The sequence below is a fragment of the Arvicola amphibius genome, chromosome 5 (genome assembly GCF_903992535.2).
Source record: "Arvicola amphibius chromosome 5, mArvAmp1.2, whole genome shotgun sequence".
In the NCBI taxonomy this organism is placed as follows: domain Eukaryota; kingdom Metazoa; phylum Chordata; class Mammalia; order Rodentia; family Cricetidae; genus Arvicola; species Arvicola amphibius.
In genome coordinates this window covers 152,992,277-153,017,483 of record NC_052051.1, presented here as the reverse complement: position 1 = coordinate 153,017,483, position 25,207 = coordinate 152,992,277, and the positions used below count along the sequence as shown (strand labels likewise).

At 47.0% G+C, this 25,207-nt stretch overlaps 1 pseudogene; it reads left to right on the top strand.

The window, feature by feature from the left end:
* The first annotated feature begins 11,006 nt into the window (after positions 1-11,006).
* LOC119815390 lies at positions 11,007-14,496 on the top strand (annotated as a pseudogene).
* The last annotated feature ends 10,711 nt before the right edge of the window (positions 14,497-25,207 follow it).

Here is a 25,207-nt window from a genome sequence, read left to right as displayed (position 1 = left end):
GGAGTTGACCTTTGCTCTCCAATCAGGGGAAGGAACACATAGCATTCACCTTATGATACAGGCTATGACTGGGTTGCTTTTGTTTGTTTTTCATGCAGAGTCTTGCTGTCCGCCCTGCCCAAGCTGGTCTTGAACTTGAAATCTCCCTATCTCAGCCATCAGAGTAGCTGACACCTCAGCACTTGACTTTATGGCCAATTATTAGAGACCCCAACTGTTAGAAATGAAACAGCACAGACTCGGGAAGAATGTCCTAAAGGAGGAGCACTGAGGCTGCTGTTTGTAGAATGTTCCATAATAAAGACTAATCACAACATCCAATATGGCCCTTATGAGGGCCTGTCCCAGCAGAGGGTGTGGGCCCAGGATAAGAGTGTGTTCCTAGAGCATCATAGGCGCTGGCCGTTCCCAGTACAGGTAACAGCAACTTGTTTCTCATGCGGCTGTGGGGCCTTCGTGGAAACTGTGATTGTCCCCGCTGCTTTCTCACAGTCCCTAGGAATGGGAGGTGCTGCCTCCCTTGTGTAAACGTAACCGTAGTTTCAAGTCCTGCTCAGTCACAGAATTGGTTTAGAAAAAGCATCATGTGAACTTTGTGGGATCTGCAAGCCTTCTTCTGGGGCCACATCCTTATCAGCAAGGGGTTTAAAGTTCACAGTTGGGGCAGGAAGACACTTTCTTGAGATTCTCCAATGTGGACAAAGTGGATGTGGTGCCTCATCTTGGCCCTATTGTGCCCCTGGCATCAAACATTTGAGCACAATTCAAATTTAGGTTTATGGCTTGCACCCACCTGGAGCAACCACTTCGGGCAAATCACAGAATGTTAGTTGGGCATTGCCTCAGTTTCCTGGCGTAAGAAGTGAGAGCAGGTGCTTTAGGCCAACAGGAAATAAAAGAAGTTGTAGAAACAGGCAGTGTAAAGGCTTGAGCACTAGTCTGAGGCTTGGAGCACTGAGTCTGAGGCTTGGAGCACTGAGTCTGAGACCTGGAGCACAGAGAGTCTGAGGCTTGGAGCACTGAGTCTGAGACCTGGAGCACTGAGAGTCTGAGTCATGGAGCACTGAGAGTCTGAGACTTGGAACACTGAGAGTCTGAGACCTGGAGCACCGAGTCTGAGACTTGGAGCACTGAGAGTCTGAGACCTGGAACATGGAGAGTCTGAGACTTGGAGCACTGAGTCTGAGACCTGGAGCACGGAGAGTCTGAGACTCAGCCTCCCTGTTCTAGGGAGGGAACCAGGGAACTGCGTCAGGAAACAGCCTGTGCTTGCTGTCTTGAATGCTTTGGGGGCCATCTTCACCCAGTAAACTCATTGGGACTGACACTGAGTCACACACAGTGGATGGGTGCACCATGTGAGTGTGATCTATTGTGTGTATGTGCCATAAGCAGTTTGCTCAGGACATTGAAGTACTTCTTCCAGGCAGCACCTGGCCAAGTCATTCCATGAGTAAAGTTCCCTTAAGTCACAGGTAAAGCCTCCGACTGTGGCCTTTCACATCAGAGAGCTCTAAGGTAAAACTATTAAGAAAAGAAGACAATGTTTCCTTGGGTGTCTATGACCTTAAAAATAGAATACAAAATCAAGAAGTCATTTTCCTAATAGGACAACCTGTCGCAGGCTGGGGAATGAGCTGACTACAAGCCACATCCCATTGTGGGTGTCCTAAATGCTCGGGGCAGCCCATGTTCTCGGTTCTTGAAGGATCTGGTGCCCACACGGCATCGGATGTGGCATGCTGGCCACTGGTCTGGTCTGATGGCTGAGAGCTGCGGTGTCTCCCATCAGGTCTTCTCCTTTGTTCTCAGGAAACTCTGCAGTGGCCAGAGACTATTTTTACTTAAGAGCTGACTCACAGAGAATCTGGGCCACCTAAAACGTGCACTAGTGTGGCTTTGGTGGTGTGATGACACCCAGTCAAAGACTCTGCATAGCCAACCATAAGCATGCCACTCAAGTTCCCATTAAAACACTTTTTCTGGTTTCCTCAGAAAAAAAACAAGCCAGGTATGATCCAAATTTTGGGAAGCACATGAAAAACAGAAGGAAAAAAAACTAGGTGCTACCCACTGAAACGTAGCTCATGTTGGCATTTTATATGTGCACTTCCAAATGTGTGAGTGTGAAGATGTGTGTGTGTGCGTGTGCGTGCGTGTGTGTGTGTGTGTGTGTGTGTGTGTGTGTGTGTGTTGAAGTCAGACTGCCAGGGTCAGAAGCCAGCCAGAGCCTGAATGGACTTGGGTGAGATGTTTCTCTCCAAATGCTGGTCTCCCGAGTGTCACTTGGGAAGATAAGGGAACCTCTTTGTGACTTCAATGTGGATCCTACACATGGGTGCCTGCAGCAAGACTCAGCACCCAGAAGGTGTTTAACAGTTGATTGTAGAGCTAACACACACGCTGTATGGACACCATGCCTGGTCTTTGCACACAGTCTCGTCATATCCCATGATAGTACAGACTTCAACAGTGTGTGCATGCAGGCATGTGAATATGTACACCTTCTCATTTATATTTGAGTGAACATATATATGTATCTCTGACATATGGAGGTCAGAGGTCAACATCAAATATCTTCTCAGTCACGCTCCACCGAAACAGTGTCTCCCACCGACCCCAGGGCTCACTGCCTTGGCTAGACTGGCTGGCCAGTAAGCTCTGAAGATCCATCCACCTCCACCCTTCAGTGCTGGGGTTACATATGTGTGCCATACCTGGCTTTTTATGGAAGTGGTGGGCATTTGAACTCAAGTCATCATGCTATGATGGCAAATGCTTTACCAACTGAGCCTCCTCCCCAACCGGAAAACATAATTTCAACCTGTGACACTATTTCCTACCTGTTGGAATTTCATGCTGTTTCTAATTATAATGACACTCTTAGAATGCAGGGTAGAAGTACTGCTGTGGATAGAGCATGCATATGAACTTGCATGTGTTACACCAGCCCTGAGACCCCACTGAGGAGCATCCTTGGTGCACTGCCTCCCCATTCTTGCCAGCTCCCAAGGCTAACAGAGCTTCATATTCAAAAACAAAGCCAAGTGTTGGGCAGGGAGTTTGGGATGGAGGAGAGAATTTGAGGCAGGGTGTTGCTCATTCTCCCGGGAGACTGTTCCTGTGTCTGGATTTGTCCTGGCCTGGAGCACCTACCTCCTTCCCAGGACTCTTCAGGGAGCCCTCTCTCCTCAGACAACAGGCCTAGTCCTTTCGGGCAAGAGTACAGCAAGACACCATTCCTCGTGCATCAGGAACTCAAACAATACACAAGGACGCAAACCAAACCACCGAGCAACCTCCGCCTTTTGCCAGCTTTTTCTTCTACTTACTACGGACTTGGATCTTACCTATGCTGTCACATTTCTGACTTAGCTCCTGGTCCATTTTGATTCAGGAAATATACAAATTGTTAACACAAAAGGACAAAGGTAGTGGGTGTTAGAAGTGGTGACATGTAGTGGCACTCACCTGGCTGAGGCAGGAGAGACCTGCAGATTGAGGGACAGCCAAGGAAGACAGTCTGGGCTGGGAACTGAATGAGTGTGTTTCATGAGTACACGGAGGTCTAGTATGGCATGGGCCATCGCTGAGCTGTAGTCCTCTCCCCGTGGCACAGTTACCACCCTCAGAACTGCTGAGCCATGACTGTAACCTTCACAGAGTTCACAGACAGCATTGCATTATCTTGGAATTTGATAGGAGGTTAATACTGTGTTCCATATGTCTACTTAGACTTCAAACCTTTAAAAAATGTTAACATTGCAATGAAATCTAAAGTACTTTATGAACTTTCATAAGCATAAACTACCTGAAATAAAAAAGTGAAGTATAATAAGTTACATAAGAATTCATCACAAAAAAATCCAGTTCTATAAGAAACCTAATATGGCCCACTTGGCCGCAGTCCTCTGTGAGTGACCTGACCTTTGCCAGCATGACCGTCACACACCTGGACACCACAAGATGAATAGATGGAACCCAACTTCTGCATGAGGCGAATGTGCACCTACTCCAGCTACCAGCACCTACCCAGCACCCACACAGCTCAGCTCACCAGAGAAACAAGACCTACTCCAGGGAAAGAATTCCAGTCTGCTTTCCAATGAGGCAGCCAGAAGTCAATAGCATGAGGAGCAGCCTTGATACAATGTTAGGTCCCTTCAAATGCCCTTGTGAAATACCGCCTCTCCCCGTGTTTAGACTAGGTTTTCTTCCTGTAAGAACGCAATTACACACAGGTAGTATGTGTTCCTTCTCGCTCCACTCACCCTTAATCAACCAGTCACTCAACAGCTACTTACCACGTGCTATTTAATGTGGGCCTGGAAAAAATGCAAAAAAAAAAGTCACTTGTCCTCAAACTGTTTGTCATCAGGTAGACCCTGACGTGAGAGCAGAGTGTTAGGGGGCAGGTTAGAGGGGCATGCCTCTTTCTGGAGTACTGGGCATACCAGTAAGTCTTTATTTGTAAATACCTTCTTTATGCTTTCTGTGAATGATGAAACCGTCAAGAGCTGACTCTTCCACAGGCCCTTCCCTTGTGCCTGGCAGCCACGATCAGGGAGTTGTCAGCCAAGCAAACCTATGACTACCAGCCAGATTTCCCTTGTGACACCCAGATTGCTTTGAACACAATGTAGCTGTGGTTCTCAACCTGTGGGTCGCGACCCCTTTGGGGCCAAAGGACCCTGTCACAAGGGTCACATATCAGATATCCTACATACCAGATGTTTGCATTATGATTCATAACAGTAGGAAAATCACAGTTATGAAGTGGCAATGAAAATAATTTTATGGCTGGGGTCACCACAGCATGAAGGACTCTATTAAAGGTTCAGCCTCAGCATGGCTGGGAACCACCGCCCTGTAGTCACTTTGAGTGTGGCATGGGCCATCACAGTTGCATAGAACAGCTGTTCCGTCCACTGCAGACAACTCCAGAGAGCCCATGCTAGCCTTGGAAAGAGCGCTCTAAGCAAGATGGGTCTCAAAAAACTCTAGATGGCCATTTTCCCCTGGCCAGAGTAGGGCCACTTTCCATTATGATCCAGCAAAAGCCTGTGATTGGTGCAAACACAGACCTTCATTTGCATGAGGGACTTGCCATGGGGGTGTGGTGAGACATTTATACTTACCCCGACGTAGCAACTTCAGGCCCAATGAAAGGTTTATCTAGAGTGGTCTTTCTTTGATGTGGGAGGGTCTTCTGTTTTGTGTTGATTCCATTGGTTAATAAAGAAACTGCCTTGGCCATTTGATAGGCCAGCCCTTAGGTGGATGGAGTAGACAGAACAGAATGCTGGGAGGAAGAGGGAAGTGAGACAATTGCCATGCCTCTCCTCTCTGGGTCAGACGCCATGGAGCCAGCCACCAGGTCAGACATGCTGAATCTTTCCCAGTAAGCCACCACTTCATGGTGCTACACAGATTATTAGAAATGGGTTAAGCAAGATGTGAGAATTAGCCAATAGGAGGCTGAAACTAATGGGCCAGGCAGTGTTTAAATGAATACAAATTGTGTGTTGTTATTTCAGGTGTAAAGCTAGCCATGTGGGATCCAGGCGGAATGAAAAGCAGGCCTGCTCACCTCTTCTCTACATTTCTTTCACTGCATTTGGCCTTCATTATTTAAAAAGACAGCTAAACCAGTAGCACAGGGAGAGGACCATACAGATAGCAGCCTAGCAGTGGCGGGACCAAGGTGGAAGCAGCCTCTACCTCAGGGTCAGCATCAGTGGCAACAGGTAGTAACAAGGTAAGGGCAGAGACAATTATCTGATAAAAGCATCTTAAGGAATGGTTTATTTGAGGCTTAAAGGTACAGACTGTCATGATAAGAAAAGTGTAGCTGGTTCATGAGGCATCTGGCAGCATTACATCTAAGCACAGGGTGTCTCAACACGTGTTGTATTCAATCCAGGACCCCAGCCTGTGGCATGGTGTCTCCCATAGTGAAAGGGGACCTTCTCTTCTCAACTAACCTCACCTAGACAACCCCTTACAGGACTGCTAGATGCTTGTTTCCTATGTGATTCTAGAGCCAATCGTGTTGACAATCAAGGTGAGCTACCACACAGACCCTCTGTGGAAGAATAAGGGTGTGGAAATGAAGTTTGGGTGGTGCTGAGGTCAGTATCAAGCACAACCGTCAACTTCCCCCTACCAGTGGCCATCCTTGGGGCCATCATGATTAAAAAAAAATCCCACAGTCTGCTCTGTTGAGGAAACTGAGTCTGTAGAAGAGGCTAGCTCAACATCTGCACCATGACATGGGGAAGACAGATACTAACCTCAGCATCTCAGTGTCCTTGTGAAGAAGGAGCCACACTCTGTCCAGGAAAAGGGGGGACTATGAGCTTCTTTGCTTTATAACACTCAAGGGACACCAAGTGGCAGGGAGGCATCAACAATGAAGTGATTAATATTCAGGTGATTATTCCATGGGGAATGGTGGATCCTGGGGAATGGGAACTCTAAGACCCACTGCAGCTTGTGTTTTAGGCTTAGCATGTTGGGATTCCCAGCCCCGAGAGGTGAATCCCCAGGGAATAGGTAGGAAAAGAGACAGGTCCCCAGGAAATAAAAAGAGGATTCTTAAGGAACAGGTATGAACCCCCAGGAGCAGATGAATCCCCAAATAACAGGTGGGTGCCCAGCACTCTGTGCCAGTTCTGATTGGTTGAGGGCACTCTGGTCTTGGGATCTGTGTGGTACAGTGAATTTCCCTTCTGGTCCTGCTAGTGAGGAATTTTGGTGACTGGTGGCCTCCATACCACCCCCAACACACACACACACACACACACACACACACACAAACACACACACACACACCAAGCTCAGCTTTCTTATCTTTAGATGCTGAGGGGAAGGAGAATGTGCCCACCCTGTTGGGTCAGGATCAACATTTCCAGTGTAGCATGACCAGACGAGCAGCAGACCTACTGTTTCGTGAGTAAAATCAATCGTTTTCTTTTTCTGCCACCCCATTTAAAATTTATAGGCCCAAATGAACATTAGAATCTATAGGAGAGGCAAACTAAAAAACTTATTTTTACTAAATAGGTCTTTCATGGAAAATAAAAATATCTGTTGTAATTTCCCCACATGTAGCAGCTAATTCTTTCTATGTGCAGCTGGGATGTTCATGGGGCAGCACAAACTCCCAGCCCCAAGCAAAAGCTGCTTCCAAGGCTGTCATCTGTAAACTGAGCCCTGAGTGCTAGATCCAGCCCAGTAGAGCCAGGGCTCCTCCCTGGCCTGTGGTGCTGGGAGTCCTGCCCTGGTAGCCCTGCCTGATCCACCCTACTACCCCTTAACACATGCCCACGGATAGCTCACAGATCCCAAACCAGGACTATGGACTCCTCAGCCCAGCACCTTCCTAGCCAAGACCTCCCACTTCTAGATGACGGAGCTCGGTCGTGAGAGAACAATGAGAGAGGATGGGCCCTGCCCTCTGTCTGCTAACCCCTCTCCTCAGCCATCCCAGAAATTGTCCCAAGCCTGTCATCACCCCCAGAGTCTCCACCACTAATCACTGACATGCCCACCACGCTCCCAGTGTGCCCCGTCACACTTCCACACACTTGACCTTCCTTGATGGGTACCGACAGCTTACCATGTCGTTATCCTTTCCCTTTTGATTGGGGTACAAGTATCCTTACCGCCTCAAAACTGGATGGGCTACTCAGTGATGAGAGTCTTCAAAAGGTAGCCATACATGAACTGAGCTTCTTGCCCCCAGTCCCAAGCCCAGTCCTACCCAAAGGCGGGTCTTTGGATCTCCCTTTACTCACGTGGTGCCTTTAGAAGTGGCTTCTTCTCAAGCAAATAGATCCGTATCTATCATCCTATACAAAGCTAAAGTCCAAGTGAATCAAAGACCTCAACATAAACCCAGATACAGGGAACCTGACAGAAGAGAGTGTGGGAAATAGCTTTGAATGCATTGGCACAGGAGACCACTTCCTGAACAGGGCTCCAATAGTGCAGACACTAAGACCATCACTTATTAAATGGGACCTCATGAAACTGAAAAATTTCTGTAAGGCATGGGATGCCATCAATAGGACAAAACAGGAGAATCCCCTTCAGAAAATTCAGAAGATCTTTCAGGAAAAGATCTTCACCAATCCCACATCCAACAGACGACTGATTTCCAAAATATATAAAGAACTCAAGAAACTAGACATCAACAAACCAAATTATTTAATATAAAAATGTGGTACAGATCTAAACAGAAAAATCTCAAAGGGCCGAGAAACACTTTAGGAGATGTTCAACATCCTTAGTCATCAGGGAAATGCAAATTGAAGTGACTGAGATTCCACCTTAAACCTGTCAAAATGGCCAAGATCTAAAACACAAGTGACAGCTCATGCTGAAGAGGGTGTGGAGCATGAGGAACGCTCCTCCACTGCCTGTGGGAGTGCAAGCTTGCACAGCCACTTTAGAAGTCAGTATGGCAATTTCTCAGAAAACTGGGCATCAATCTACCTCAAGACCCAGCTATACAACCCTTGGGCATATACCCAAAGGATGCTCAATCATACCATAAAGACATTTGTTCAGCTATGATTATAGCAATGTTGTTTGTAATAGCCAGAACCTGAAAACAACCTAGATGTCCCTCAACTGAGAAATGGATAGAGAAAATGCAGTCCATTTACACAATCAAAAGTATTATTCAGCTGTTAAAAACAAGGACACCAGGGAATTTGAAGGTAAATGAATGTAATTAGAAAAAAATCATCCTGAGTGAGGTAACTCAGACCAAGAAAGACAAACATGGCTTGTACCACTTATACGTGGACATTAGTTTTAAATTAAGGGATAATTATGCTAGACTCCACAGACCCAGGTAACGAGGGGTCATGGGGGGAGTACCTGGATCTCCCTGGGAAGGGGAAATAGAAGAGAATTCATGAGTGGACTGCAGACAGGTGGGGATGAAAACAGTAGCAATCAGGTTGGGTGGAGGTTGGAAGGGGAGAGTATCGGAAGAGTGACTGGAGAGTGGGGGTGGGCAGGTATTTCAGGGGCAGGTAAAAACCTGGTGCAGGAGACTCTCCCAGGAATCTATAAGGATGAAGCCAGCTAAGCAACAGCAATAGCAGATACATAGTCTGAACTGACCTTCTTCTGTTACCAGGAAAACCTTCCAGTGGACGGATTGGGATGCCAGCCCAGTCACATGACCTTCAACCTACGGTCTGTCCTCCTATGGGATGTACTGCCTATGGGATGTGCTCTAGAGCTTGAAGGAGTGGCCAATGACTGGTCTAGCCTAGAACTCATGCCAGGAGAGTAAGCTCAACCCCCTGACACTGTCTGGAGTACCAGGACCCAGAGGCTGGATGACCCAGAGACCTAGGGTAGAAGCAAACACGACTGGAAGGGAAAAATGTCAATGTAACGATGCCTAATGATGTTCTGTTATACTTATAGCTCGGTGCCTAGTCCAGCTATCACCAGAGAGGCTTCACCCAGCGACTAATGGAAACAGATGTAGCCAAACACTGGGCAGAACCTGGGGAGCCCTGCAGAAGGTGGGCAGGGAGGACTGGGGGAGCCAGAGGGATCAAGGACATCACAAGGAAACTCACAGAATCAACTAACCTGGGGTTAACTCATAGGGGCTCACAGAGACTGAACTGGCAACCAGGGAGCCTACATGGGACTGACCTAGGCCCTCTGCATATATGTTACAGTTGTGTAGCTTGGTCCTCTTGTGAGACTCCTAACAGTGGGAACAGGGGCTGTCTCTGACTCTTTTACTGGCTTTTGGGACCCTGTTCAGTCTCCTTGCCCAGCCTCAATCCATGGGGAGGTGCTTAGTCACTGCAGCTTGATGTGCCATGTTCAGTTGTTACACACAGGGACCTGCCCTTTCCTAAACAGAACCGGAGGGCAAGTGTACTGTGGGTGGGAACAAAAGGGATGGGGGAGGGACTGGGAGGAGAGGAGGGACAGAAGCTATGACCGGGATGTAAAATATATAAATAAATTTTAAAAAGAAAGAAATTGCCTCTTCTGCTTTGTAGGGTTAGAAATTGGCCCCACGAAGGGAAGAGAAACCACTGTGACCTAAAGCCATTGCCTGTGTGACCACTTCCTCTCCCAGAGAGGACAGATTTCCTGAGTCTCCAATAGTGTCAGGGTCAGAAGACAGAGACACACACAGGGCTCCATTTGCCCTCCCCTCCTATAACAGGGGCATTTCCTCTCTGACCAGCAGAGCTGTCTCTAGGCAGCAAGCATCTCTGGTGCCTCATTCTGAAGCGCAGACGAAGGATACCCACTGAGAATCAGTATCTCCAGCCAACAGCAAGCTTGGAGTACTCCACTGCCTGTGCATGTGGCTTTTAAAGCCAATGGATGTCGCTGGGCCCACCCTGTTAGGCACCCAATTAGTCTCGCAGCCCGGAGCCTAGATGTACCAACATGAACCCTGGTAGTTCCAAAGACAAAGCCAAAAAGACCAAGTTTATCAGTTCTACAATAGGCAGAGTCCCGAGCTATGAATAGTTAAGAATGTGGCACCAACACACGGTAGTTAAAGCCCGCCACCACCTCGGAAATCGCCTCGATGTCTTTCTTTGATCAGTTGAGATTCAACAGGTTTAGTTCCTGCTGGGGACAGGACACTAGACGGTGCTCCCAGGCACTTCTGGCCTACAAAAGCAGTAGCAGACAGTGCTCTTAACAAAGCTGACTCTGTTCCCTGTCCCCAGCCACCACTGGTAGAGACTCAGACACTGGGTGGTGTGCATTGGATCCCTGGAGGGCCCTGCTTTCAATGCCCTGGGGCTGTGAGCACCATTCTTGGTCTTTAAAATGCGGAAGGCTGGGGTTAAAGCACCACCATTGTGGACAAGGGTGACCAGGAAGGGGTCCATTGTTCAGGAACAGAATAGCCAGCAGCGGTTGGAGGCTTGTCCCAAACTTATGTTGCACATAAGAAAGAGCCCCTAGTCCACAACCTTCAGCCAACGGGAGCTGAGATGGTCAGACTTCATTGGGACAGGAGGCAGCAGTCAGGAGCTGAGGCCAAATGCCAGAGACCTCTTCCGGCAGGGCCCTGCCTCCTAGATGTGAATTTGGACAATGCAGTCCAGGCTCCTGAGGCAGGGCCCTACAGACGCAGAACGTTGACACGCCAGCCCTGGGGCCTCCCGCTGTCAGCCACACTTTCTTTTCCTGTGGCAGTCGGGATGGTGAAGACAAGTCGTCTCTAGAGACAACCTCAGACTTCTGTTTTCCAATTGGAAACAGCGCTACTGGCTCTAATTTTCTGTGAAATTAAGCGACTCTCTCGCTCTCCTCCAGCGCTCGGGCTGCCATCCTGTGGGCGACAGCGGAACAGGCGCCAAGAGCGGGTTTCCACTGGAGGAGGTGCTTGCTCTGGGAAGGCTCTAAGCACCCTTGGGAAAAGCTCCGGTACTCTCTGGCCCTGTAGGTTGAGCCTGGGCAGAGGATCTTACACAGTGGTGATGGCCTCCACCTGATGTATTGAAGACCCCGGGGTGGGCTCCCTACCTGACCTTACAGAGTGCAAGTGGGCTGGGTTCTGTAGCAGACCTAGAGAAGTGGTAAGATACAGCCGGGCTCGCAGCCAACCCTTTGAGTCACCCAAGGATTTAAAGGCTCTAAAATTCTAGGGGAGTGGGTTCTCATGAGATATCTGGGAACCAACTTCAGAAAGAAACAGCCCCTGCCGGGGAAAGGCAGGCAGGTGTCTCCCAGAGGTGTGAGCAGAGGTTTTGCATGCCAGTCTTTGTGGTAAACTGGAAGGGTTCCACTGATTCGGTTCCACCAATTCTGTCCTTCTCTGTTGTCCTTACAGAGGCAAACTCTGCCACTGTGTGGAAAATTTTGGCTTAAAAGTTTAGGTTTTGGTTTTCTTGAGAAAAAGCATCACAATGTAGCCCTGGCGCCCCTGTGTCCCAAGTACTGAGATTACGGACATGAACCGTCAAGCCCACTTAAATCTGTTTATAACAGTTAGCTCTTCAGCTAAAACTCCTAAGTAGTTCTATTTCTCAAGAAGTTTGCTGTGCGGTTTTTTGTTTGTTTGTTTGTTTTAAAGCATTTAATTTAGTTTAAGAAAAATGAGCCGATCACTCTGTATGTTCAGACCCTGCTCCCTATTCCAGGGTGTACAGGGTAGCAGGGGCTTAGAGTCCATGTTCAGGGAACTATCTGAATACCTGCCCATCCGACAGCCACACAGACAATTGAGACCCCTCTAGAGGGATCAGAGCTTATGAACAATCTTTCTGCCTTATTCTCTAACCCTCAGGATTTTATCACTTGGAAAACAGCCAGAGATGGGGGTACAGTGGCTGGTGCCGGATCTTTGTGAAGCTAAGACAAGAGGATTATTGAGAGATCAAGGCAAACCTGAGCTGTCTAGTAACATCGCAGGGTAGCCTGGGCTACAGAGTGAGACTCTGTCTCAACCAGAAATAAATCAATCCTTCTCATCACTGATAGGGCATTCAGGGTCTTTGTGGAGTTTGGTTCAGTGACCTATGTCTTCTCTGGGCCTCCTGCTGGAAAACTGGTCATGACTGTAAGTGTTGTGGGTCAGAACATGGCTTTGCTAGGATACGGGAACAGGCCATCCCTTTCAAATGCTTGCCTCTCGCTGACTTCATCTCTAAGTTCCCACACAACGCCCTCCAACTCTCAGAAGCATGTAGGGCAAGCTTAGGAGGAAGCAGATATCAATGCAAAATGGACAACTACAAGAAGAACCACAAAGAGTGACACAAGGGGAAGGGAAGTCAAGATGACAGATTTTGATGGTTTCAAAGTCATGGAAGAAAAGAAACTGACAAACAGAATAATCAAGAATGAAGCTAAGAAACTTCAGAAAGAGGCAATGTTGGAAGCTTCTCCTGGACACTTCCCCCCCCGCCCCAAAACAAAAAAGTGTCAGTTGCCCTTAATGGCAATGGCAACAGTTGGCTATAGCAACTGCGGTTGCTGCTGCAGCTGCTGCTCCCGCCGCCGCCACTAAACTACCAACTGATAAGCGCAATGGGGACAGGCAAGAAGGCCCCTGTCCAGAAGGCCAAAGTCCAGAAGTCTGTGACTCCTGCAAAAACTCAGAAGGGTCGGAATATTCCAGCCCAATAAGCACCTGCTCTGAAGACATCTGGAAGAAAGCGTAAGACATTTTTAAGAGGAATGGGGGTTCTTCTGGCAATAATAATAATTAATAATAATAATAATAATAATAATAATAATTAGCTAGAGTGGAACACTCAGAATTCTGAAACCAAGCCACAAAGGGCTAGCCTTTCCTGGAATGGAAAGATGAACCTTAGGTGGTTTTGAAAACTATGTTAAAATATATAGACTGTCCGGTTTTCCACCCTAACTAGTTCTAGGCACACAGTTCAGCAGTGGGTGTACATCAACATGACTTTGTCACCATTACCGTCACCCGCAGAACTCTTCCTGTTGTGTATAGAAGAAACTCTGTCCCCTTTATACTTTGGCTCCCTGGACCCCTCAGAGCCACCATGCCACTCTGTCTATGAGTTTGGGGAAATCACATACGTGTGCCTTTTTTTGGCAGGCTTATCACAGTGCTCTCAAAGCTCAGCCGTGTGTCTTAGTCTCGTGTCTTTTCTTTGTAGGGAGGAATGCTATTCTGCATTGTGTGTTTGCCCACTCAGCCGTCAGTCAACCGTGTTTGCTTGCACTGTGGCTACTGTGAACAGGATGAGTGGACAACTCCATAAACCCCAGGCTTCATTTCTTTGGGTCTGTCCTCAGTCTGCACTGTGTCTTAATAAATGATTTTTATCTCCTTAAGCCATTTTGCAAAGTCTTACATTTATTTATCTGAGATGTATCTGTAATAAATATTTTTCACAGTTGTAACTATAGATACCTCTAAATAAGGTTTCTGCTGATAAATACTCCAGGTCTTAAGAGAGATATAGAATGGAGGGGAGGAAAAACAAAGGGAGAGAGGCGGGCAGGTCGGGGAGGAAGTGGAGGTGTAAAACCCTGACCCACATCCCAGGGCTGAGCTCTGTCAGGCTTCTCCTGTGGTGGCCCTCCTTTTTCTCCACCATCTAAAGCCCCCTTTCTTTCCACTCTCCTGTGGTCCTGTTAGGACAAGCCAGGTCTGTCTAACTTTCATTCAGCCTTGGGCTCCTTCCCTCCTCTGAAACTGTCCACTGATATTTCGGGAGCATGATGGCACCTGCTCTCAAAATTCATCTTCTTCACTAAGTGGAAAGGCACAGGTCTCGTTTGGAGGATGTGGTAAACAGAGAAATAAACTCCACACTGCACGAGCAGCTGAAGGTACCATTGTGCCCCAGTGTGGTGACAGTTAAGAATGCAGACCCGAGAACGCCCATCAGGGCGGGTGTGACAGACTTGCACAGAACCTTGTCCCTTGTCTGGAGTAAGGGAGTGACAGCCATGTCCCACCAGCTCCCCGAAGGCTGTGGCTTGTGTGGTACCTAAGATGAGAGGCACCGAGACCAGGGCTTGCTTATCCATCGACTCGGTACCTCAGTAAATGTTTCTAAAACGTCTTTCCTCTTCGCCCCCAAGAACTGTGGGCAGATGCTTAATAATAGGACAAACCCTCTACGAAATGGCACTGTGCAATGCTGTGGCTGTCCACATACACACAAGCGCAGCGTGGGAACTCCCACCCCAGAACCTGCAACTGTGCTGAGGAGTCCCAGCCGACCCACATCCCTTCCATCTATGCTTCTCCCAGAGAAAGCGGGTGGCCGCCCTGCCTGAAAGCAGCCAGCCACACGCAGATGTGTGCGAACAAGGGCGGAATAATTCTGAGACAGGGTAACCGACTCAGAGAAAATCTGTAGGTGACCCAAAGCTGACTACTTTTGGTAACCTCTTTGGTAAGTAGTCACATTGGCTGCTCAGATGGTCTGTTTCTTCCAGGAGAAAATGAGAAATAATAGAATAATATGACCTCTAGTCACTAAAATCGAACAACCCAAGAAGCCTTGGGAGCTCACACACACACACTCACACTCATGCATACATATACACTCAAATACACACGCAACTGTCCATGGCAAAGGGGAGGCAGTTGGGGGACAAAAAGCTCCTCCCAGTCCTGATGTGGAGTGAAACTGGGAAACCCCAAGGGATTTACTAACCTGATTGTCAAGTTTCGGAGAATCTAGCTAAGCCTCAAGAATGACTGTGTAGCCCACAGATCCTGCATCCCCCCCCTGCTCCTACTGAGCCCCCAGTGACACCCATAACTCCTAGCTCCCAAGGATGGGTGCCTAATTCCATCAAGAGCCGCTTCCTGATTGCATTAGCTGCATGATGAATCTCCATATCATCCCGGGGCGGACCTTCCCTTCGCTTATCTGATGGCATGAAGTAAATCAAAGGCCGCCTGCTTCAGAGGCCTGAGAGAGGAGCAAACGAGGTGGAATTATTGCCCCCTGGGCGGTGAAGGATTCTCAAATACCACATTAGTTTCTACCCATTTCCAGAAACGGAATTGCCACCACCTGAGTTAAGAGGCTTCCGCTGCCCTGCCACATTTCCCATCACTAGAACCTGCAGCTTCCACCCACAAACTGGGCCACTCGTGCAACAGCAAAGCTACCCATCACTCCCATTTCCCTTACATTTGTTTGTTGTTGTTTCAAGACAGTGTTCACCATGTAACTGTGCCTGGCCCGGAACTCACTACGTAGACCAGCTGTCCTCAAACACACAGAGATTCCCCTGCCTCTGCCTCTGGAGTGCAGGGATTAAAGGTGTTCGTTATCACACCCAACCTACAGCACATTAGTGCTTAACAGTCTTTTCTTAAAAGATATTTAGTCTCACCCTCAGTAAAATAAGTAGCATCACTAGCTAAATATGATTCTTTCTAGCACACATTCAAAAAAATATATACATAATCAGCCCAGCGTGACAGATTATTAAATAAATACTATGCTTCGCACACTCCTTAAAATGCCACCCCAGGGCCACAGCTGCAGGTGTGGTGTGTTCTGGGAACTTGGGAAGACAAAGCTTGCCTTCACTCACCTCCCCACCTTGGGACCACAGCGCAGTCCACACTGAGTACAGGGCTATGGAGAGAGGCCTCCATCTAGCGGCCTCTTCTCTCATTACATCGGAGAGGTGCATCCTTCTGTCCCCACTGGGGAGAAGAGGTTTTCCTGGAGTCTTTGACGGAATCAAATAAGGGTGATGTTTTCATAAACTTGCAGAGATGATGAAAGGCGCTGGAGGGAACGGTTTAAGGAGGGTACAATATGGAAAATTCGTACTTTGTGATTTAAGAAGAATATTGTGAAAAGTTTCTAATGAGCAGAAAGGAATGATCCATATCTTACGGCAGACTTCCCCAGCCCAGCGAGGCTGTTCTCTTCACCTCGTTGCAGGAATGGGAAGTTTGACATCCAGGGACCACAGCCATCTCATGTGTGTTTGTAAACCATGTCTCCGATTCTGGGGAAGGAGTCCACCCAGGACCCCTTCTCTGATATTCTCTAGGTTGTTGCTTTTTAAGGCCACCTTCCCCCACTGAGATTCCAGGCTTGCAATTACAGATCTGAGACATGCACACAGGCCTTCGCTCCTGCTCCACTGGGCTGGTGGGCGTGGTTAAATTATGATGCTTTATTCTAGGGGAGTAAGAAACATCTGCTTCTTGATGGGAGCCATGTGTTATTCCAAGACACTACGTCAGGCATTTTAACACGATATGTTCCTCGCAATTACACTCAACCACACAGAATACCGAAGCAGGATTCCCACTAATGTTCTCATCACACACCAACTCAGGGATCTTCCTCTGCACCTCCGTGGGATTGATCAGTGCAATTATCCTGTAAAGGTCTTTGTCAGTGGATTCAAAATAACCAGAAACAGTAATTATTATTATTTAGGATTCAAGTGTTAATTTTCCAGCTGAGATGCAGCCTCAGCCACACAGCTACAGGTGTGGATAAGAAAGAAAACAAAGTTGTCTGAACCCAGCAGATCCTCACATCTTCGGAAGGGTCCTGGGAAGACGATTTCACTGCTCTACCAGAATAAGCTGCCTGTGCCAGTGTTGAAGATGCTGCTACGGGGACTCTGAGGACCCTCAGGCTTGGCAAGTACACAGGTTGTCCACCCTAACGGGTCCTCCTTCTCTGTCAGATAAGGAACTATCTCCACAAGCAAGCTCAACGTGCTGTCTGAGGCAGGAGGAGGCTGGTACTGCCTCTAGGACACAAAACCCCAGAAGAGCTGAGCAGGGCTGGAAAGACAGTGTGAGCAGCAGCTGGGGATGAATTGGAAAGCCATGTCCCTGAGGAGCCCTGGCCCAGACTCTAGGATGCTCAGCCTGCCTCCGCTCTAGCTCCCCTCCTCCCTCTCCCTCTGCTTCCTTGCCTTGCCTTTCACAGCTGTGGATACTCAGAAGTCCACCTGCAAAGCAGACCCAATCTACACAGGACAGCCTAGGAAGCAAAGAATCATCCGGTCTGAAAAACCTTCGCTACAGAACCTGTGGGAGGTCCTGCAATAGACTGACCAAGGAAAGAGACTGGATGCAAAGGAGACAGGAAAAGAAGACAGGAGTCATGAGGAAATGGGACAGCACCACCAATTGTACCCCAAAATAAAACTAAAAAGATGCAACTGATCAGAAGTGACTCAAGAAGAAATAAAAAGCCTAAACAGCCTATAGCAAGTAAACAAATGTAACTGTGACTAAAAGTCTATCCACAGAGGAAAGCTCAGGGCCCAGATGGATTCAGAGGTTAGGCCTCTCAAGCCCTAAAGATAACACCCATCCTACACAACGCTACATGACACTTCTGAGCTCACTCTATGAAGCAAGTGTCACCCTGAAACCCAAGTTCCAGTGCCATGAAACCATATTAGAAGTCATGGCCAACTGCAAGACAATGCAAGTTTAGTCTAACATCTGGAAATCAACCAATCTGTAGAAAATATGGGGAGAGAATGCTGAAGCTTAACATCTGCTTGTGATCTTTAAAAGTCTCTCAGCAAAGACTGGGGAAAAGGGGATGTCCTCAGTCTGTGAGCGGTAGTGTACAAAACCCACAGCCGACATAAGAAGTGATGGTGAAGGCGGATCTCTGAGTTCGAGGCCAGCCTGGTCTACAAGAGCTAGTTCCAGGACAGGCTCTAGAAACTACAGGGAAACCCTGTCTCGAAAAACCAAAAAAAAAAAAAAAAAAAAGAAGTGATGGTGAGAGGCTGAATGCCTCCCCTTCAGGTAATAAAACAAGAAGTCTGTTCCTATCCTCCCGCTCAGCACTGTGCTGGAAGCTCTGGGCTTCTGGAAGGAGAGAAGGAAAAAAGAAAATGGTCGGAGCCACAGATCATGAAAGAAAATTTAGCAATCAACCCAGTCTACCAACCAGCAAAACCCTAAGGAATTGATAAAAGAAAAAGCCTACTCAACCCAATACACAGGGTTACAGGACACAAAATCCATTGCATTCTGGATACTATCAACAAGCGAACGAAACATCCAATGATGAAAATAATTTCATTAGAAACAGCCCCAACTCACCAAGGGCCTGGGAGAGCTGGCTCTACCCCCACCTGAGAGGAATGATCGCTGCGGCTTGGGCTGACCAACTCAGCTACCACCCAGGCAGACATCCAGGGCTTGGAGTAGGCAACACCCCAACATCTACCCCATCTATGACCTGCTGGAGTGTGTGATGGGACTGGTCCTGCGGAACCATAGCAGCAGGATCTCCGTGGCTCAGGACAACAGCGGATATAGAGAGCAGTGCCGATGCAGGTCCAGTATTGATGGTGTGCCAAAGCCAGAGGCCTTGAACCTGACCAACAACCTATTACACGACGAACATTTGTAAGTAAAGCTGTTTGGACAGAAGGGTCTACTGTGTGACACACCGCAGCTCCCAGTGCCACTGGGATCAATGAAGAGGTGATGGAGAGGTGGGAAAGATGGAGGAGTAAATTGTTTTTCTTTTGTATCATTACTGTTTATTTTTATCTTATTTTTATTCTTTTTTAGCTTTCCCTTGTGGTGGGCACTACAGGAGGGAGGGGCAGATATGGAGGGCCTGGGAGATGAGTGTGGTTGGAAGACATGATGTGAAATTCCCAAGGAATCATCAACAACAAAGCAAATAAAACAAAAACAGCCTCCAAAAGAACAGTGTCCTGGCATGGTGAGCAAATGCCTTCAATCTCAGCACTCGAGAGTCGGAAGCAGGCAGATCTCTGTGAGATTTGAGGCCAGCTTCATCTGCATCCCGAGTTCCAGTCCAGTCAGGGCTACATGGTGAGATCCAGCCTAAAAAATATTAGAAAATAAAATGCTTTTTATTAAATGTAGCAAAACCATGCAACATTTGTTCTCTGATAATTGTGAAAGCATGAGAGAGCTAGGCCTACCACAGCTTAACATGGCAAACGTAGAGCTAAACAAATAGACAATTTACACCCACAGATTAAAAGATTTAATAATGTTTATATGTCAGTTCTCCACCAATTACTATAGCTCAATGCAATCACTACCAAAACGTCTACACGCTCTTGTGGAAATAGGTAAGCCGAGTTGTTCATTTATTTGGATAGGAAAAGGGTCTGGAACAATCAGAATATTAAGAGAAAGACAGAATTCAAAGAATGCACAGTGCTGAAGCTCAAACTCATCGTAAAGCTAGTGTCCTAGGTAGGTGGCCCTGCTGTCAGAACAGGCCTCAGGATCTTAGCACAGAACTCAGCATGGTGGACACCAGTCCTACTGGCGTAACACAGTGTTGGAGAGCCACTGGGCTGGGGTGTCTTTGGAGAGGACTCTGTCCATCCTGAAGTGTCTCCTTGCACTGCTCTGCACTGTCTAGGATGCTAGCCTAGTCTGTTTTTAATTACACGACAATGGTGCATCTTGAGACCTACTGTTTATCAGCTCTCCCCAGTGGATTGAAACTCAGAAAGAATGAGATGAGACGCAAATTAGAAGGTAAGGTGTTTATAAGTCATACGTGAATTTATTCAGTGAGACTCTTTCCTCTGGACCGATCTTTAATATTGTTCATCATAAAAAATTTCAAAGACAGGCAAAAAAAAATTTAACATTCCTGCCCGCCTTTCACCAGTCCCCAGTGCAAATCCACCTGGCTTCAGCTGCTCAACTGTTTTCTGATCCTGACTATCCTGAGGCAAGCCCCACTTGGCATCTCACTCCATCTGTAAGAGCTCTGGCAGGCACCTCTTAGAGACAAGGGCTCTTAAATCAAGGTTTAAGCCACTGTTAAGCTCCTGTTGGGTTTTATCATATAAACAGACACCTTCCAAGGGCTGCACGGATTCCTAAGTTCAGCCCAGGAAGCCAGAGATCTCCAACAGGGCCTCTGCAGATGACCCATGTGAAAAGAGCAAGCAAGGGGGCTTTAGACACCTGTCCAAAACCAGTACCTGTCCCAGCTGGAAAGCACACATTATCGTACGCAGTGGTCGGTGAGCTTTGGCAGTACACCTGCCAGAATCAGCCACTTGTTACATGTTTCTCGGGGACAGGGACAGTGTTGGAGAAGCTGAAGGCTGCCCCCACCACCCTTTAGCCCCACAGGCTCTCCCTGGAAAGCCAGTTCCAAACCTGGCAGAGCACTAAATGAAAGTCTGCGGACTGCAAGGGTGAAAATCTGAGTCACTCTGGAATTTCTTCTTTTCCCAGTGCCTGACTAGAAAATTAAACCCAAGCTAGGTGGAAAGATCCAGAGTGTAATATTCTGATCCCCCAACCCCATAGTATTAACATATACATAGTCATGATCCTGTGGTTAAATCAAACCCCTCACCAAAGTTTGACACTAGACTCCCAGTCATGAAAAGATGCAGCTTCTGGGGTCCAGAAGTGCGTGGGTGAATTGTGGAACTCGCCCTGTCGCTGTCTGTCTGCTGCAACGGCTCAGAATTTGCAGAAATGATTAGAAAGCAGTGTGTTCTGCCCTCTACGCACTTCGGCCCTGCACAGCACACCGGCTGCTCTCGCGGTGACAAACCCCAGCTGTTGTCACATTCCCTCATGGCTCCACCTTCTCTACAGAGCAGATTCGCAAAGTGTGTACTACTGCCTCCTTTAAAAACACAAGCAAATCAGAAAATGTGGTATATCCCTTTCAGTAAAACTTTGTGTTTGCAAGATTCCTCTGTTTCCCAAGAGCCACTTCCCTTGAAAGTTCCATGCTGTGTGACACAACCTATCAGGACACACTGTGCCATGGGCAAGTGGAAAAGTCTAAAAAGCCTGTGTTGTATCTCAGAGTACAGCTATCTTGAGGCTGATCCAGCAAGTAACAACACCTAAGACACAGCCTGCTTGTGTTTGTAGACTCTTACCCTACGGAGCTCTCTCCTCTCTCTGAAGCCCAAGCCAGAAGTATCTCTTCCTCTAGATTTCCTTCCAGTAACAGGAACCTTCTCCAGATCCTCCGTCCTCCTCCAACCCTTTCCTCAAAATGAGAGGACTGTGAGCACCCACTGCCTCAGAGGCTAGGACCATGTCTTAGGAATGAGATTAAAAAGAAAAAGAGAAAACGAAGGCAGAAGAGAAGATGGGGAGGGAGAGAAGTCAGTGTCCCTTTGAATCTTTGCAGCCCAGTTCCAGACAGAGAAGGAAGATGAGAGGAAGTGTCCGCTCTTGACAAGAGAGCTTCCACTCTGAAAGCCCTCGCCCAGCAGAAAATGCAAACTCTAGCTTAGGATTCTGTTTTCCATGTCAACATCAGATTGGAAGGAACAAAGTGGTGTCTTTAAAACTCCCAACCAAGAATAGCCTTATGACCTGAGTGTGTCAAGGAGGGGGATGAAAAAAATACATGAAAGTCTCCACTTCCGCAGTGATTAATTTTAATTGTCAACTAAATTGGATTTAGAATCATCATGGAAACACACCTGTGGGTGTGCCTGTGAGGGTGTTTCCACGAATGTTTAACTAAGCGGGAAAACCCAGACTGATGGCTGGCAGCACGGTCTCATGGGCTGGGGTCCTGGACTGAATGACTTGAGGAAGAGCTGAGCACCGGCATTCATTTCTCTCCACCTCTAGGTCCTGGATGCACTGTGAAGAGCTGTCCAGCGTTGCTACCAGCATACCCTTCCTGTTCTGACGAGCTCCGTTCTCCAAGTGTGACCTAGAAGGGACCCTCTCCTGCTGCAATTACTCTTGTCGGGTGCTTGTCCCAGCAATAGGAAAACAACTAATATTGAATGTTTACTCTATGCTGTATTCGAGATGTGTTCATGTTGTAGACTGTCCCAAATCATTATTTCTTTCTAGTGGTGGAATAATGTACTAGTACATGTATGAAGAACAGGTCTATATATTCACCTGCTGATGAATATTCAGATTATGCCATCATTCTGGCTGCTGTAACATGCTACACTGGATGTTAGACAGGATGGCCGAAGGGTGAATGACTAAAAACCACGGATGACCAAGAAGCTTTGGACAGGAAAGTTGACTTGACTGACATCACCTGTGGAAGCTTCTGATCACGTGCTCCACACAAACCCCACTGGTATCTACCTCTTCCAGACTGCAGGGAAACCAACCTACAGATGGAATTGTCCATCCCTCAAAGTCCCCTTTTTCCCCAAGCACCGTTGTTCCTACTGTCTCAGTACAGAGCCCAAGGCTTCCTCTTTAATGACACTAATGTCCTTTTCTCCCCACCTACTCTGTCTGCAACTTTAAACTCTCTCACCTATCTCTCCTTGTCAAGCTGCAGATTTCCCAAAAGTGCCCTCTCAGTTGACACCAGAGCACAAGTTGGCAATTAAGGTTAGTCTTCACATGTTGTGACTAAAGTCTAAGGCTATTTATTATTTGGGGGGAAGAATTAAAAGAAATTAAGACAGAATGAAAGTAATCCAGTACACTGGAAAGTGACATTCGTTGTCTTACTTTCTCACTTAGAAAGTACTGATTTTCAGAAGTAGATGGTAGGAAGTAACCTTTAAAGAGCAGCTAGGGTCAGCCAGATGGCCCAGCAGGGAAGACACTTGCTGCCAAGCCTGTTGACTTTAGTTCATTCCTCGGGACCCAAATGACAGAAGGAAGGAACCAATTCCCTGCAAGTTGTCCGTAGGCACCACATGTTCCCATACATACATACAGCGCACACTAAATAATAAAGTTTTGTATTTTTTTAATTTACAAAGGGTCAAGGATCCAAATAGAACCAGGCTTTCTTTATTCTATGGAATTAATTCACCTTATCTATTTTCATGCTTCCAAGCAATTCTGGTTTATATTATGAAATAAGAACAAGTGCATTATTAGAGTGTTTGACTCACAAGACTCATTGCTAACTTTAGGGGCTATAGCTCGGTGGAGAATACTTGCTTAGCATGTACAAAGCCCTAGTTTCCATTCCCAGCACCGCCAAAAAATTCCTGCAATATCTATTTTATTATGACAAAAAATTAACTAAAACCAGGCTAAGTGATTTTCTAAGCAGTCCCTAACTTTCCCTTTTTTAAAACTGTAATTGTGGTTATAAAAAAAAATCTACATCAAACTTCCTATGCACACCTGGTAAATCGCCAGACACTGCGGTGCATCCACCTGCTGAGGGACCACAGATCTCTAAACCTCTGCTTCTAATACCACACCTACTTCCCTTCTTGCAACCACTATCTCGTCAACTTTTTCTTTAAAAATTGATTGCTTTAGGCATGTCATGGGTGGATTTACACAGTAGAAGTCCTTTGGTTTGTTTCATTTAATGTTATCTTCGACATTCGCCACATGATAGTTTGAGCCGGAGCTTCATCGTTTGCAAGGCTGAACAGCGTCCCATAGAATGTGTATGGCAATTTGGTTGTCATCATGCAGCCGTGGGCTCTTTGGTGGCTTCTCTTTGGCTGTTACAGATAATGCTTCTATGAACCTGGACATGAAAGTATCTCTTCTAGATAGTGCTTCTAATTCTCTTGGGTAAATGCCCTTCCTGACCCTTATATGGGATTGTTGAGGTACATGGCAATCCCAAATACCTCCATAGTGATAGCATTTTACACACCTGCTAACAATAGAACAGGCTTTCAATTTATCGTATCTTTGCCAACACTGATTTGTTCTTATCGTGGCCCTCCTAATGGGTATGAGGTGATAGTCCAATAAAGTATTGGTTTGCATTCCTCTAATTGAGGCTAGCAAGTGAGCAACCTAATAGCCTGCTTGACTTGAGCTATACACACACACACACACACACACACAAACACCTTTCTTAACAATACACTTAGAAACTTAAGATTTCTCCTTCATTGAGCTGCATGCACACACCTCTCCAAGAAGAAGCAATTGGGGCAGTCTATGGTGTCTTGAATGAGAAACATACCCCATAGGCTCAGATATTTGAACACCAGGCTTCTGATTGTTGGTGTAATTTGGAGACTATGATGTGGAGCCCTTATAATGTGGAGCCTTGCTGGAGGATACACACCACTGCAGGAAGGCTTTCATTTGCACCATTTCCCATCTGAGGTTAAGATGTGTTGTCTCAGGTTCCAGCTCTGGCTACCTGCTGCCATACCTCTCCCACCACTATGGAACTAGAACACAAAATAAAGTTCCTCGACTATAGGACAAAATGAACTCTCACCTCCATCAAATACTCTTGGCCATGGTATTTTATCATGGAAACAAAAACTAACTAATACATATTCCGGTCCAAAGCTCCCTCGCCAACTTCAATAACTCTCTCTCTCTCTCTCTCTCTTAGTTGCTGTTCTATTGCTGTGAGGAGACACCACGAGCAGGGCAACTTATTATTTTATTGGGCTTACAGTTTCAGAGGGTGAGTCCACAGCCATCATGGCAGGAGCATGGCAGCAGGCAGACAAGCCTGGTGCTGGAGCAGGAAACTGAGAACTTACATATTGAGACAACAACCATGAGGCAGAGATGGAGCTAACTGGGAAATGTTGTTGGCTTTTGAAACCTCAAAGCCCACCTCCAGTGATATACCTTCCCCAACAAGGCCATAAATCCTAATCCTTTCCAAACAGTTCTATCAACTCTGGACCAAGTATTCAAACTTAGGAGCCTCTGGGGCCATTCTCATTCAAGCTACATTCTACTCCCTGGCCCCCATAGGGCCATATCATAATGCAAATTTCATTAAGTCCTAAAAGTCTCAATAGCCTTTCAGCCTCAAGA